A 16,865-nucleotide genomic window follows, 5' to 3' on the forward strand; every position below is an offset into this window, starting at 1 on the left:
TATAGGTTTTAAATTATTTGTCTTATTTTTATCATAGCCATCAACCAGGTCTGACTAATGAGAAAGCAAGTCATTTACAACCCAGCAGCCTATAAATCAACATCTTATGATACCTCAATCTGTACTGATTTTCTGAATAGGAGACTTTCACTTCCATACCACCTGCTTCCAAAATATTTTTTCAGAGTGATCTTAAAAAAAAAAAAAGTTAAGCAAGGGGCTGGAGGATCATCTTCACAGGCTTTTAGATGACCACGTTGTTGTTCTATCAGCTGTTTGAAATGGAAATCAATTTCTGAGCGGGGGGAGGGAAGTGGGGTTGTAATTTCCTCCCCTGTCATTTATTCCTAGTGTATTTCAGTGAAGAGTTAAATCAGGGAGCACTGGACTGGTGCACATATTTTTCTCTTACCCCGAGATCTTTCGGGTGAAAGGGCAGCACTGAATTAAGCATTTAGTGTATTCAAAATCTGTGACCCGGAGCTGGTGCCTGAAAGCATCATTGATAATAGGGTTGGAAGCACATTATACTTTCCTGATACTTATCTCATCTTGCCTCGGACAATCTTCTCCAGGAGTCATAATTATCCCACTAGGAAAACTGTCCCATTGTCTGCTAGTCTTTGCTGGCAGGAAGTTTTTCTTGCTCTCTCCGACTGTATCCTTTCTCAGCAGGGCCCATTACTTCTCATTTAATTAGTAGCACTTGATATAAATAGCCCTTTCTCTTCATTTATGTTGTTTTCATTTAAATAATTACACAGTACAATATTTCCCCTCCTGATAGGCACTGGTTTTGTGGGCTAAGAAGCAGGATTGCAAACCACAGTCTTCAGTATATCTTTTAAGCATGACTTCACCTTTTTCAGATGAACTAGGCAAATACCTTTGTGCTGATGGTGGACCTTCAAGAACACGGAAAATGATCTTGTTTCCTCTAGGAAGGGACACACGTACTATCTGGCTGGCAGCCATACAGTCATTGATGTGTCTGGTGGAATGCCTACTTTGGCCCAGGCACTGTGCAAGTGCTAAGGGTATGATGGTGAACAAGCCAGATGCAGGCCTTCCCCTCATGGGACTTACATTCTAGACTGAAGATGAGAGAGAATTTGAGACAGTGGAAAGAGACGGTGCTGTCAGACGTTTATATGCATACAAATTGATAGGGACCTTGTTAAAAGACAGATTCTGACTCACTAGATCAGGTGGGGCCTGAGAGTTTGCATTTCAACAAACTCCCAGGTGATGTGGACATTGCTGGCTCAAGGACAATATTCTGAGTAGTGAAAAGTCTAAAGAATGGGGCTCTCGACTCATCTCTACTGCCAAGAGAGCTGGCAGTAGACAGGTTCCTTAAAGAAGTTAAGTCTTACCTTCTGTCACATGGTGCTCCAATAACCACTCCACCAAGTTGTGGTGAAGTCACAAGTGTAAAACCATTTGACAAAATTTCATGTGCTGTACAGATCTACAGTATTATAGGGAAATGATATCCTTGTATCCAATGCATTTTTGAGCAGTGAGATTAACCAAAATCTGATGTGACATTGTTCTGAATAATGATCACTTCCGCCTCTCTTACACTGGGCTTTCAAAGCATGTATCTTTTTTTTTTCTTTTTTTTTTTTTTTTAACGTTTATTTATTTTTTTGGGACAGAGAGAGACAGAGCATGAACGGGGGAGGGGGCAGAGAGAGAGGGAGACACAGAATCAGAAATAGGCTCCAGGCTCTGAGCCATCAGCCCAGAGCCCGACGCGGGGCTCGAACTCACGGACCGTGAGATCGTGACCTGGCTGAAGTCGGACGCTTAACCGACTGTGCCACCCAGGCACCCCAAAGCATGTATCTTTAATTTTAAGACCAAGGGAGTTATAAGTCCAAGTTATGATGCCATAGGCAAAGAAGGGCCTCTATTTTTTTAAGCTTATTTACTTGAGAGAGAGTGTGCGAGCGGGGGAGGAACAGAGAGGAAGGCGAGAGAGAATCCCAAGCAGGCTCTGCACTGTCAGCACAGAGCCAGAGGTGGGGCTCGATTTCGCGAACAGTGACATCATGACCTGAGCTAAAAGCAAGAGTCAGTCACTCAACCGAATGAGTCACCCAGGTGCCCTGAGGCTTCTATTTTTTAAAGCCTCAACACATTGTGACTTCACTGGGAGAGACTCAGCACCAGGTACCACCATAACATCGTCTTTGGATAGGACTTGAGTTTTTTGATATTTTTGCTAAAAAGGAATAGGACATCTAATTGGCTGGGAAATACTGATATTGGGGTAGTTTTAAATGATTTTTCAAACCATGGGTCCTCTGTTATAGAGTGTCATTAAAGGCAAGGGTTGAGTTTGCAACTTCTTAGCTGTGTAACCTAGGGAAAGTTACATAAACTCCGAACCTAAGTTTCTTCAACTGTAAAATGGGCACAATAACAGTACCCAGTTAAGGATGCTATGAGGATACAAGAAGCTAATGCATTAAAGCCTCCAGATATCTAGCAAACCAATATCATTGCCTATTTCTCCTTACCTGCATTTGGAAGAACTGAATGTGGCCATGCTCTGAGTCACCTGGGATCTTATGCATATTCTGGTTCTTCCTTTGATCAACAGCTTTGTGCTCGGTCTGTGCCACCTTCTTCCGTGGGCTCCCATTTAGATTGCATACTGAATACCATGAGAGCCAGGGTCATTTTAAATCTCAGTCTTGAAGAAATTGGCCTGGCTGATGGTGAAGATTATTTTCAGCATTCCAAAAATCATAGTCTCCATACACCTGAAACTAACATAACACAGTATGTTAACTATACTGGAATTTAAAATATAAATCAGTAAGTAAGTAAATAAATAAATTAATGAAATTAAGTTGATATTTTGACCTCTAAAAAATAATAATAATAAAAACCAGCCTGGGTGGCTTAGTCAGTCAAGCGTCTGACTCTTGGTTTGGGCTCAGGTCATGATCTCATGGTTTCGTGAGTTTGAGCCCCATGTCGGGCTCTGTGCTGGCCTCATAGAGCTTGCTTGGGATCCTTTCTCTCTTCCTCTTCTCTCAGCCCCTCCCCTCCTTGTGCTGTCTCTGTCTCTCTCAAACAAATAAACTTTAAAAATAAATAAATAAATAAATAAAATAAACACACAAAATCCTACTCTCCGTATAAACTTAGCGGGGACTGGGTAAACACCAAACAAACATTACTTGTGCCATTAGCCTCACTTTCAAAATAAGGAACTGCTGTTCAGTGATGTTAAGTAACTTATCCAAAAACCACAGCTAGTATGTGAACTCAATCCTCTAACTCCATCCTCATAACTCCGTCTATGATTTTAAAAACATTATCATATACCTTAGCTCACATGATACTTGTGCACTGTAAAGGCAGCATATCTTCACGCTGCTCCTGACACCATCCAGGGGATCAAGCTCTATGCCCAACGCACCATAAAAGGATACCAAGGTCAAAGAGGCCCAGGAGTATCTGCTTCTTCAGTGTCCACCAGACAGCGTGGAGACGGGTCAGTCTATAACCATAGCTTACCTGTCATGGGATGGGTCCCTAGGAAACTGACTCTGAGATTTGTGCATAGGAGGTTGATTGGAGAGTGCTGTTCAGATCATCATCTGTGAGGAAGGATGAGGGATATAGGACAAAGGCCTCAGCCAACCCCCCCAGGGCGCTCTGATGTCAGGTTTTCTGAATTATCTTATCTTGAGGGAAGGGGGGCCAAACCCTTAAATTCTCCTACCGACCTGTCTTTGGATACAGGACGCCTGGGGGTGGGGTAGGGACATGACCTTGATGACCTGGGGAAGTGGCTCAGCTGAGAGCAGTCAGCCAGCAAGAGCTGGAGGAATGAGTGTGTCAGTCTAAGGGGTGGGGAGGCAGCCTGGGTGGTAAGCCACAGCAGTCACTACAACAGTAGTGCTTTGCTTCTTACCCCCTCCTCCTTCCTGGGCATTCTCGCCCATGCCATGAGGTTAACGCTAGAGATTGGGAATAGGTGGGTAACCACATCTCCTGGAATGCTGCAAGCTGCGCTGTGTTCACTCCTTTTCCTGCCTGATAAATTATGTGATGGAGCTGGGAGCAGAGAAAGAGAAAGGAAATGGTACCCAGACGGCCAACATGGTTTGCAGCAGCACAGAAGCACATCTAATCCCAAAGCGCCACACATTGGGCATTTTTATCTGCATCCCTGGGATTTTCAGTTAAAAAAAAAAAATTTCCCCTATGTGAGAAATTAAAAAAAAAAAAAAAAGAAAGAAAGAAAGAAAGAAAAAGGAGCCAGAAAATAGTCTAAAAGCACATTACCAGGAAATTGTTTCTACTGTGTTTATGACTGTTCTTAATGTTTTATGAATATGCTAAAAAAACGCTTGGGCATATTTCCTTGGGCACTCTAGTTAATTACTTATTCCAAGTGCTTCTACTCCATTCCTTGCAAAATGTGTTGTGCATTAATTCTGATTATGTACAAAAACCCACCTGCAAGGAAAAACTCTGAATCAGTAATGCTGATAAAATGAGCAGCCCTCCTGGGGCTCCACTGAGAAAGAGGATACTGGACAGAATTAGAATCTTGTAGCTAAGGCTATTCATAATGTCATTAACATAAAGGCAATTAAATGAGTTTTTAACCTACAACCCTTTATTGTTATTAATGAACATTAGAAAAACACAGGAGATAAAATTGGTAATTATCTCTGCACCAAGCTATGCAATAATGTGTTTAAATATAAAAACAAAACAAATGATTATTGTTAGTATTTTCAGTAGCAGAAACCCCAGGAGCAGCTCCGTCATATTTAATCACATGGGCCCACACCAAGAGGGTTAATTAAAAGAGGGTTTTACCTTCCATGTGCCTGGTTATTCAGTTTAATATGGAATCAACAAATGTAAATGTAAATTTGCAAAATATCCTGAGCAGTTGTTTCTGCCTGCGGGTTAACCACCTTTACAGAAACGCAGACGGATTCCTTTTCCTTCAGGACAATGGTCTATGGCTCCATACCCAAGTTTTTTTCTTTTTGAAAAAATTACCACATGATGCTTTCAAAGTCCATTCTGATAACAACTGTATAAATCCAGGCTCATCGCCTAAGCTTCCTGTTCAGTAAAAAGTTAAGCATTTGAAAAAGATATGTAGATTTAGAAAGTAACGGTAAATGAGATTTTCAGCACTATGCTATATTCAAAGAGCCCCCAGTTTAATTTTTTTCTTTTTTTATGCAAGCTGTAACAGCCTGTAAATGAGCCATCCTAGATGAGGCTTGTTTGTGTGGACATAGGAGTTATTGTTTGATGAAATACCCTGCATCTAATAATAGTTTCCCATTAATTAATTCAGTTGGTATATCTTACAGTTTAAAATGTTAGTATCATGTTCTTTTATAATTTGTTACAAACTGGTTTTGTTTCCAAAGCCCATTTTTAAGATGATGCATAGCTCTAATTTGCCTGTACAGTGGATTTCAGGGCAAAGAATACTGGACACGTGTGACCCACAGAAACAGCATTTGAACAACTGCCGGGTGACAAAGCTAGAGCTTTCTGTACTCATTGGAGGTTTTCGTGAAACCAATTCTCCAAGAGAAATCACTTTTGCATTTTTTAACAAAAGGCATTTGATAAAATAAAATAACCATAGCAACACCGCTTACATTTGTACATTACTTTGCAGTTTACAAAACACTTTTGATAACTTTGGGAGATACTGAAATCAAAATTACAACAGTCTGCATTTACTTTCATAGACCCACTCTGTCTTATAGATTTTATTTTATATATATACAGCCTCTCCATCTGCATGCAAACCCTTTGGGGTACTGGAAATTGAGCCACACACCAGGATCAGAATTCAGATAGGGGAAATAGGAAGGAGTACGTTCCCCCCCACCCCCATCCCCTTAAATGTTGATTACGCCACCCCTGCCAGGGCTTAGATTTTAAGGCCAAGGATGAATCTCACAAAATCAGTGACCTGATAGAGATCAGGCTGAATCAGGTAGTCTGGAAACAGCATCGAAGAGTGGCCAGGCAAGCCCCGTGATTCTCTCCTAAGCTGCATCTTAGAAGGAAGGAGGCACCAGCATGGAAGCAGTTGACAAGAGGCAGAGAGGCAGGCATTCCTGTAACCTGCCCCTCGCTTCCGCCCCAGTTCTGTATGCCCTCGTGGCCAGACTAGGAGAGTAACACCATGAACCAGCCCCAGGAACACACACAGCTGACAAGCATCATACACAGACCCCACTGCCATGTCAGTAAGTCCACGACCTGCCGCTTGTCACCTTTTTAAGTACCAGGTAATCATTCTCATAAAAGGCTCTTTGTCTGTAGTCTCATTTAGCCACTGGCCTGGGCTGGGATCAAGTCATGGCACACGGGGTGCCGTGCTTCTCTATGATATGATCCAGGAAAGTCAAGCCTGTAAGGCTCAGACAACGGGCAGAGGCCTCAGAAGGACAGGTCTCTCTTATACGTTTAGATTTTAGGGCAAGTAGGGACTTTCCCCTATAAACTGAGAAACCTTTCTTCTTCCACACACAACTATGGGGTGAAGGGGGGTGTGTAGGAGGGGAGAAGTATTCATTAAAACCATTTGCATTTTCAAGTTCCATTATTCCCGATCTCTCAGAACATGCTGCCCGGCTGGTGCGTCTGCCATGTGGCAGACGCAGGCTCAAGGTCAACCTCCGGCTGTTAGCCAAACAATTGGGAACCACAGCACACTAAACTTCCCCCTTTCTTGTCACCCTCCCTGGCTATTAACCACCCCTAGGGCACCCTCAGGGGCCGCAAATTTTCTCCTGGCGCCTCCTCTGACTTGTGAAAATTCTAGAGGCCTGCGAGGTGAATGATGAGCAAGCACAGGGCCATATGCAGGGCCTTTGATGATCTGACATCAGACAGCTGAGAGAGGAGGGATGGTGGCTGGGCGGCTGCTGTACTGTTGACCCTTTGATTTGACTCATTCTGGCTGCCCTGCGTGGCTGCTGCCGGTGGACCAGCCAGAGAGAAGGTGGCCAAACAGCAGAACAATAGCGCAGCCTTTCACAGCTGGAAAATCATTTTTTAAAGACCTCCAGGAAGCACCAGTTGGTCCTGGCAGCTGATATGTGATCTGGGGGAGTGTGGAGCAGATGATGCCAGAGTAGGCCTCTCCCAACCCACTCCAACTGCAGGCCGGCTATGGAACTGAACTGCTCTTTCCTTCACCTTCCTGTCCACACCCAGGGAAAAAAGCCTGGGGAAATCTTTGTGCTAAATCTTCTGCATGCAAAGAGAGCGTCACCTGGGCTCCACCAGCCCCCACTCATTTTTCACCAGGCTCTCAGAGGGATAGATGATAAATGCTATTTTATAACACAGATTCCTGCAGGAAAGAATGGTGTCAACTTTACATTCCAGATACTCAGGGAAACAGGAAAATTCTTTGCAAATGGTCCCATTTGGACAATTTTGATGGGCCCTTATCTGTGCCCAGGAGAGTGACGCACAATCACTTAGAAGCAACAATCACTTTTTTAAAACTATGAATTGCATACAATTTGTCTGGAGTCTGTGTGGTTTGGATGACTACGATTAGGAGTGGTGAGCACTAGGTTTAGAGTGACCCTATTGTTTGTCACCCAAACTATGACGATTTTGAGAGTGAAAGGGGGTTTTTAATAATTAACGCCCCAAACTGATGGAAACTGGCATTGATACAGGCGAACTGGGGTTTCTGAGTCTCTCTGTTGTTGACACATTATCCTCACAATATCCTTCTCAGAGAAAAGAGTGCCAAAGTCACAGAGGTCAAATCCGCTTTCCAAAATGTCAGGGTATTAGTTTGATCTGCTCATTCTTAAAAGGGAGGAACATTCTAAGTCTTGAGCCACACATCTAATTGCCACAAAACAAAATGAGGACAAGCATAAAATCTCACGTTGCCAGGTTTCGGAGAGAGCACTGGACTAGGAGTCGGGCTACATGTCTTAAGTGTTGGTCAGCTGCTACTACTACTACCATAACTACTACTACTGCTACTACCCTTATGTTACTCTTTCTACCAAAAATTACAATTTATTGAGCACTTACTGTATACCAGGTGCTGTGTTAATTAAGAGCCTAGGCAGAATCTATGCAGAGCTGAATTACAGTCTCCATGAGGCTGAGCAAGAATTTACTCTATGCCAGCACTAAGCTAAGCAGTTAACAGATACAATAATCTATGATGTGTTCTCATCCTCATTTTACAAAGGAGGAAACCAAGGCTCTGAAAGCGAAGTCGGTCTGACACACAGTGCACACTCTTGCCCGCCATAGCACACTGCCATAAGGAGCCTGCCAAGAGCTGACAGAGAGACACCTCCTCTTCCTGCCTCCTAGAGGCGTTTTCTCATTTGAGCTATTAAAAATTTTAATAGCTCTCTCATTTGAGCTATTATAAAATTTTATTCTGTGGCTTCACAGGCCCTCAAAAATGTAAGAGGCATGGCTAATGATCAGTAGTACAAGATGATGTAGGGCAAAATAGCTGAGGATGAGGATAGTCAACATTCCATGTCAACTGGCATCATCCAAATGTAAGACTTGAAGAGCCAAAGAAACCACGAAGGCAGAGGAGTTCCTGGCACGTGGCAGAGCTCCGCTGGTATCTGTTGAGTGGTCAACCCATCTGATCTGGAAACCCACCTCAACATCCCTGTGCAGCCTCTGCCTGAGCCTTTCCAGGGACAGGTTGCTCTCCGTTCACTAAGGGAAGCCATTTCCTTTTAGAGCAGTGACGGCTATCATAAAATATTTTCTTCTGTTGAGCCAAAATTTCAAATCCCTGTAATTGCCACTCTTTGGTCTTGGTGTCACCCCTTAAGCCCCTACATAATGTTTTCTGCCCTATAGCCTTTCCTCTATTTACCAACAAGTTGTGACTTTCCACCTGTCCCTAAATCCATTGGTTTCTCAGTGACTGAGAAGGGCTTGTGTCTGCAGCCCCTGAATGCATTTTTACAAAATAGAGGTATGTGTTGGTACTTCAAAGCTTGCCCAAACCAGGCATACTCTTTCCTTTGATGCTATGGTTCTATTGGGCTTCCTTTTGCATTTATGATCGAGCTTTATCTACACTGATCATCTCTTGAGTCATAAAAGCCTCCTTTTCTGTTGATCTGTCAGGGGCATGGAAACCCCTTAGCAGAAGTATAGCAGTTGTACTTAATTAGTACAGGATCTGTACTCTAGGCCATTTTGATGCTGTAGAGATTTAAATGGACTCCAACCTAAGAACCCTCTATAGCCTGTGACAAACCTTCAGTGTCAACGTGTTCCCCAATGAGGCTCCAAATTCTCAAACTAAATCTTCAGCTTCCAAATCATAGTCTGGGGAACCTCCCTTCTTTCTTTTTCAAAACTATATTTGCTCATATCCAATAGTAGTTTCTTTAAATATGCTCGATATTAGGTAATATTCTCCTTTCCCCTCTCTTGACAGACTTCGATGAACATCTGAGCATAAAGCTTTTCTTTACAACAATGAACATGGAGTACAGAGGGATCAGATCCAGCCTAAAAGAAACCATAGGTCATTACTTAAAAATTAGTAAGACTCATGTAGTGATATTCTATTTCTGACTCTGCTAAATATCTCTTTATTGTATGAGATATATACATATGTTCCAGATTAATTCTGGATCCAAACAGAATTGGTTTCTGTACATGTTCCACTTTTCCTCTGACTTCTTAAGTACAAATCATTACTCTCATCTTATAGGTGGGAAAAACCAGACCAAGGGACTCTTGCCCCACAACTCCCCACTTTGTGTATTGGTAGTCACAAGTAGCTTGTTCATTATCATTTGATAAACACTGGATGAGTTTGAACAAAGTTAAGACAAATGACCAGTGGGTATAGAATTCAGATTTTACCAGATTTATCAGCAAGTATTATTCTTATGTATGTGCATACAGAGCACACACTCACTCAGGCCTCTAGAATTCCCAGCTCTCACTTGGTGAACAGACTCAGGGTCACATTCTAGGAAAAACATGAACAACTTTGGCTGTGCTTTTGATGAAATGTTATCCCACGTGCAATTCTGGAGTGTTGTACTAGGTGTCCTTCAGCTGGAGACGTACTGTGCTGCATTGGCAATCTTTTGGTTTGGCGTTTGAATGCTTGTATCTCTGTAGATTGTGTTTTCTTTTCGGTCCTTTGAATCTTGATTTAAATTCTTCTCGTAGGAGTGATGGGCACTGAGGAGGGCACCTGTTGGGATGAGCACTGGGTGTTGCATGGAAACCAATTTGACAATAAATTATAGTTAATATAAAAAAATAAAAAATTCTTCTCATAGGAAAATGATGCAAGTGTCTGAGAGGAGTTATCTTGCATAGTAATGGTGATGAAATCTATCTTCAGCCAGCCTTTCTCTTTGTCAAAATGTCAAATGTGTGTGCGTGTGCACGTGCGCACCCATGACTCCATATACACACATACAGGCACCAATACATATATACTTGAAACATAACTTTGAGCACCTACCTTGTGCCAGGCCCAGTGCTAACTTCTATCAATTCAAAATAATATAAAATATTTAAAAACTCACAGTGCAGTAGGAGAGGCAAATAAATAAGTACTATAAAAAAAATAGGAACAGCTTGTTTGAGAAACAAATGTGCAGAGAAGAGGAGAGGGTATCAGAGAAGGCTTTGTTTGAGCTGGGTCCTTAAGAAGAAATAGAAATCTGCAGGTGAGTAAGAAGAGAGGGTAGTCTAGTCAGTGAAGAGTTCACACAAAGATGTGAAAGGGTGTGGCACTCCAGGGAATGGGAGCTCTAACGCAGTGTGGTGTAATGCACACAGCGGTACGTGAAGAAAGATGAACCTGGTAGAAGCAGGGGCAAATTTGAAAGGATCTTGAACATTGTGTCAGAGTCTGTACTTTATTCCGTAGGCATGTGAGAAGCTGACTCAAATTAAGCAAATGGTTATGTAAGTTATTAAGGCATTTAGGAAAGGTATATAAAGAAAGTATTACATATACATTTTTAAAGTTTCATTTATTTATTTTGAGAGAGAGAGTGGGGGAAGGGCTGAGAGAGAGAGAGGAAGAGGGAGAATCCCAAGCAGGCCCAGCGCTGTCAGTGTGGAGCCCAACGCCGGGTTTGATCTCATGAACCTTGAGATCATGACCTGAGCTGCAATCAAAAGTCTGATGCTTAACTGACCGAGCCCCCCAGGCACCCCAAGAAAGTGTGATATATTTTTTTAACATTACATTGTAGTGTACATGGCATACCTTGGGGTTTTTCAACCTCACACTATTGACATTTGGGGCCATATAATTCTTTGTGTTGTGCATTGCAGGGTGTTTAGCAGCATCCCAGACCTCTACCTTCTAGATGCCAATAGCACCTGCCCCCAGTTGTGACAACCAAAAATGCCTCTAAATGTTGCCAAATGTCTCCTGGGGGGCAAAACTGCCCCAGTTGAGAACCACTGGTGTGCCTTTTGTGGTAGGTACTATGCTAGAAAATTCTTCCAGAGACAAAGCGAAAGTATAGAGTGAGTTGGAGGAAAAAAGAAAAAGAAAAAGCAGTTTAGCATAACCTGAGCAGCTGGGACAGTCTGCTCTTAGAGATCACTTTAAAGAACTCAAAAATCATTTTCTGCCAAGTAGTTTCTATTTCCCAGGTAGACAAGTCTTTTGACTATGTAGTTAGGTGGTCTTATTCCTGGCTGTCTGTCTGGAGCCACATGAGACCAGAGCATCCACTCTGAAAACCATTCTCTAGCCAACTGCATTAGGTAAGTAAAATGTGGTATATTCTGGCATCTACCAAGAGGAAAACTGGTTGTCATGGGTGATTTTTACACAGGAACAACGATAAGGTGAAATATTTTTTCAGGAAAATAATTCCAGTGACTGAGTAACATGTGTACTAGAAGCAGAAGAGGTAGGGGGTGAGGCCCAGAGAGCCCAATAAGGAAGCCGCTCCTATACTCTAGGTAAAAAGTGATGGAGACTCAACTGACATAGTGTATACCGGAATAAGAAGGATGGGGCCACCTCAGGGGACAGTTCCAAAGTAGAGTCGACAGGATTTATTGGCCAGTTGGATGGAAATGAGAAGTTAGGAACTGAGGAAGACTCCATGTTTCCGGCCTTGGACAGTGATTGCACTCCAACATTATTTACCATCAGTAATACAGAAGGATCAGACCTAGTTTGGTCCCTTTTGTCTAATAAAATAATTTTCTAAATCATTATAAGAGTATTATAATTAAAACTAATTTATAAATTCAGAGCCATTATAATCACTATTAATTCTTACTAATTGCATAGTATCCCGTATTAATTCCTTTAGGATAAAATACTAGAATATTTGTGTCTTGCCCTTGTTCTGATTCAAACTGAAGAGAGAAGATCTATACAAAAAAAATCAAATTATGAAACAAAACAACACTATCATAAATGGTCCAAATAAATGCCAAGTGTGTTTCTGGCAACGAGTTCCATAAGCTCAGAAAACAGCAAGAGCAGAAACACATCTGAGGCTTAATCTGATGGAGGTAGACCTTACATACAAGTTAACATTGAAAGAGTATATGGTACATTCCGTCCTTTACAACAGCAGTTCTAAAATATGGTCCTGGGGACCCCTGGGGAGATATAGGGAGATATCTGTGAGGTCAAAACTATTCTCATAACGGTATCAGGACTTTACCTTCTTCTCTCTTATTCTCACACATATTTACAGAAGAATTTTTCAGAGGATACATGACGTGATGACATCATTACTCTGACAGTGAATGGAATGTGTCCTTGTATACTGTTGAGTTTTAAAATTTTCTGCTTTAATTTCTAATGTGGTAAATATCAATCTCTATGTAAACAACATAAACAAAAGCTCTTTGGAGCATCAAAATTTAAGTATGCAGGGATCTTAAAACAAGAAAGTTTGACAACTGCTGCCTTAGTCTACTAAAAGGCATGTTTGACTCTGACCTAAGCTGCAACATGTTTACCTCAGTGACACACAAGGCCTTGCTCTAGGCCTCTGGGTACTATTGGCTCAAAATCTGCTCTGTTGATGGTAATTTAGCTTCTCTATAGATCTGAAGTCACTGTTCTGTCTCCTACTTTTTGTTGCTGATGGAAAATGATTCTGTTCCATGTTTCCTTAATCTTAGGTCTCCTTAGTATGAGGTGGTGCCATAGGCTTCAACACCTCGGTCAGAAACACAGTCCATACCCTTTAAAATTTTACATACATACTTACAATATTTTTAAAGTATCTAAGTTAAATTAGATCTTACTATCCTTTCAAAGAAGACAAAACTTTTGAACAATGACACTTTCCTCAAACTACCCACCCTTCCACTCTCAACTAATGCTCATGTAATTGTCTAGAATTTTAGTTCCAATTTGTTTTAAGCACAAAAATTATTAGTAATATTACAGTTATATTATTGTACTACTGATTTGCATTTGTGAGAATCTGAGGGTTTTAAATTTCCAGAGTCCTTGGGGCTCCTGGCTGGTTCAGTCAGTGGAGCATGTGACTCTTGGTCCCAGGGTTGTGAGCTCGAGTCCCACACTGGATATAGAGATTACTTAAAAGTAAAATCTTAAAAGAAATTTAAAAAATAAGTAAATACCTAGCAGTGCTATTGCTGGGTCATAGGGTAGATCTATTTTTAATTTTTTGAGGAACCTCCACACTGTTTTCCAGAGCAGCTGCACCAGTTTGCATTCTCACCAACAGTGCAGGAGGGTTCCCATTTCTCCACATCCTCGCCAGCATCTATAGTCTCCTGATTTGTTCATTTTAGCCACTCCAACTGGTGTGAGGTGGTATCTGAGTGTGGTTTTGGTTTGTATTTCCCTGATGAGGAGCGACGTTGAGCATCTTTTCATGTGTCCATTGGCCATCTGGATGTCTTCTTTAATGAAGTGTCTATTCATGTTTTCTGCCCATTTCTTCACTGGATTATTTGTTTTTCGGGTGTGGAGTTTGGTGAGCTCTTTATACATTTTGAATACTAGCCCTTTGCCCGATATGTCTTTTGCAAATATCTTTTCCCATTCCGTTGGTTGCCTTTTAGTTTTGTTGATTGTTTCCGTAGTTTATATACACAATGGAATACTACGTGGCAATGAGAAAGAATGAAATATGGCCTTTTGTAGCAACGTGGATGGAACTGGAGAGTGTTATGCTAAGTGAAATAAGTCATACACAGAAAGACAGATACCATATGTTTTCACTCTTATGTGGGTATCGAGAAACTTAACAGAAGACCATGGGGGAGGGGAAGGAAAAAAAAAAGGTTAGAGAGGGAGGGAGCCAAAACATAAGAGACTCTTAAAAACTGAGAACAAACTGAGGGTTGATGGGGAGTGGGAGGGAGGGGAGGGTGGGTGACGGGTACTGAGGAGGGCACCTGTTGGGATGAGCACTGGGTGTTGTAATGGAAACCATTTTGACAATAAATTTCATATTTAAAAAAATAAATTAAATTAAAAAATAAAAAATAAGCAAATAAATTTCCAGAGTCTTTGTCTGTCTGAAAATACCATTATTTCCTCCTTACTTTTGAGTAATAGTTTGATTAGGCATAGCAAATAGTACATTTCTGGTTGTACACTTGGGAAACAGGCAAAGTGATTTTTGATCCTGTTCACAAGCAGGCAAAGAGGTTTTAGCTTCCTGCTTAATGTGGGAGGTATTGGGTCCCAGTTCTCAACTGGTGTGAAGATGTGACCCCTGGTGGCTTTATCTACTCTCGGCTCCCCATGGTCTGTGCAGCTTTCGTCCTTGCTAACCACTGGATTCCTTCCTATTTCTAATCTAGAAAAACTTTCCTTTTTTGTTTTAGATTATAGAGTTGCATATATATTTAATATTTTACCTATCATTTCTATGCATTTGGAGAAGAGTGATGTTTCTGCATGTGTTCAACCCACCATTAGACCTAGAGATCTGAGCACATATCCTCATAATGGAGCTGAGGGATCTATTTGCCAAGGTCCAGAAAAACTAAATCTTTTTGACGTACCAAAGCAGGCATAAAATGCAAAGCACCAAATTAGATTTTGTTAAAGATCCTAAATTAGAGGTGAGCAATGCTGCACTTGGATTGGTTAGTGCAAATTAAACAGAACTATTTCATTCAAGTTTATGGTCATGTAGGTTAATTAAAAATTTCTCTTTAGAAATACAGCCCCCAAGACTCTATGTAATTTAAATAGATTCTACATTCATGCAGAGTGAGAATGGCAGTTTCAATATTTAATTCTTGCTTCATAAACTTTGAAGGCTAAAAACACATCCTCCCCAAGTTGTGAACACTCTTTATGTTGGAAACAACTCACTAAAGGAAACTTGGAGTTGCTAGGTAACTTGGTGCCTGTGGAAGGCTTCTGATAAAATGTATTTAAATCAGATTTCCTGGAGCAGATGGGTAAACTGAAGTGGAAAATAAATTCAAATGATCTGATATTGGCTTTTCATGCTAAAACTAAAATCTCTTTGCAGTCAAAGCTCATACAGATCTTTTTAACTGGGCAGGTTTAAGGTAGCCTTGCTGCAGAGAGCATCACATCTCATTCTCTGTAACATGAAGCCATCCAAGTTTTATAAGCTGAATTTCCTTCCAGAAACTGAGGAAGATCCATGAAGAATGAATATCACATGGAGAAGGAAGCATCTTTAAGTAGGTCCGCTTTCCTTCCCTCTTCACTAGGTACAACCCTTTCTGATAAAGTTAAAGGACCTAATTACGGTGGTCTTCTCTTTAATTCTTCCATACCTTTTTTCTCCAGATCTTAACGATAAAAGAAAATAGTCAAAGTAGAGCTGAGTTTCTGGGTAGTGAATCAGCCAAGTCAGAATCCCCTAGTCTTCAATGGTTAGGCCAGGAGCTCTTGGAAATCAGAAGAAACTGAATTTATATGAGGGTGTACAAACTATAATGTAGCTATAAGGATCATCCAATAACCAAATTGTTACTACCTGAATGTACATAGGTCAAGAATGAAAAGAAGCTGTCAGTTATTTCTCAAAATTTTTTGTATGAGACATAGGTATTGGGGACAAGCAGTGGTGGGGGGCAGTGTACATCATCCTTTACAAGAAATTCTTCAGAAATCTTTTTCTTTTTTTTTTTTTATTTTTATATGAAATTTATTGTCAAATTGGTTTCCATACAACACCCAGTGCTCATCCCAAAAGGTGCCCTCCTCAATACCCATCACCCACCCTCTCCTCCCTCCCACCCCCCATCAACCCTCAGTTTGCTCTCAGTTCTCAACAGTCTCTTATGCTTTGGCTCTCTCCCACTCTAACCTCTTTATTATTTTTTTTTTCCTTCCCCTCCCCCATGGGTTCCTGTTAAGCTTCTCAGGATCCACATAAGAGTGAAACCATATGGTATCTGTCTTTCTCTGTATGGCTTATTTCACTTAGCATCACACTCTCCAGTTCCATCCACGTTGCTACAAAAGGCCATATTTCATTTTTTCTCATTGCCACGTAGTATTCCATTGTGTATATAAACCACAATTTCTTTATCCATTCATCAGTTGATGGACATTTAGGCTCTTTCCATAATTTGGCTATTGTTGAGAGTGCTGCTATGAACATTGGGGTACAAGTGCCCCTATGCATCAGTACTCCTGTGTCCCTTGGATAAATTCCTAGCAGTGCTATTGCTGGGTCATAGGGTAGGTCTATTTTTAATTTTCTGAGGAACCTCCACACTGCTTTCCAGAGCGGCTGCACCAATTTGCATTCCCACCAACAGTGCAAGAGGGTTCCCGTTTCTCCACATCCTCTCCAGCATCTATAGTCTCCTGATTTGTTCATTTTGGCCACTCTGAC

General features: G+C 41.3%; 1 long non-coding RNA gene across 1 annotated transcript in view; it reads right to left on the reverse strand.

Moving 5' to 3' along the window:
* Positions 1 to 9,897: 9,897 nt before the first annotated feature.
* The window catches only part of LOC121027456 (uncharacterized), a 10,074-nt gene continuing 3,106 nt past the window's right edge, over positions 9,898 to 16,865 (reverse strand). The window contains exon 2 of the long non-coding RNA XR_005788748.1: positions 9,898 to 10,249. This is a non-coding gene — a long non-coding RNA (uncharacterized LOC121027456). The remainder of the gene's footprint in view (positions 10,250 to 16,865) is intronic.

Source organism: Herpailurus yagouaroundi, unplaced genomic scaffold (assembly GCF_014898765.1).
Source record: "Herpailurus yagouaroundi ecotype Mexico unplaced genomic scaffold, PumYag 77, whole genome shotgun sequence".
NCBI classification, from domain to species: Eukaryota; Metazoa; Chordata; class Mammalia; order Carnivora; family Felidae; genus Herpailurus; species Herpailurus yagouaroundi.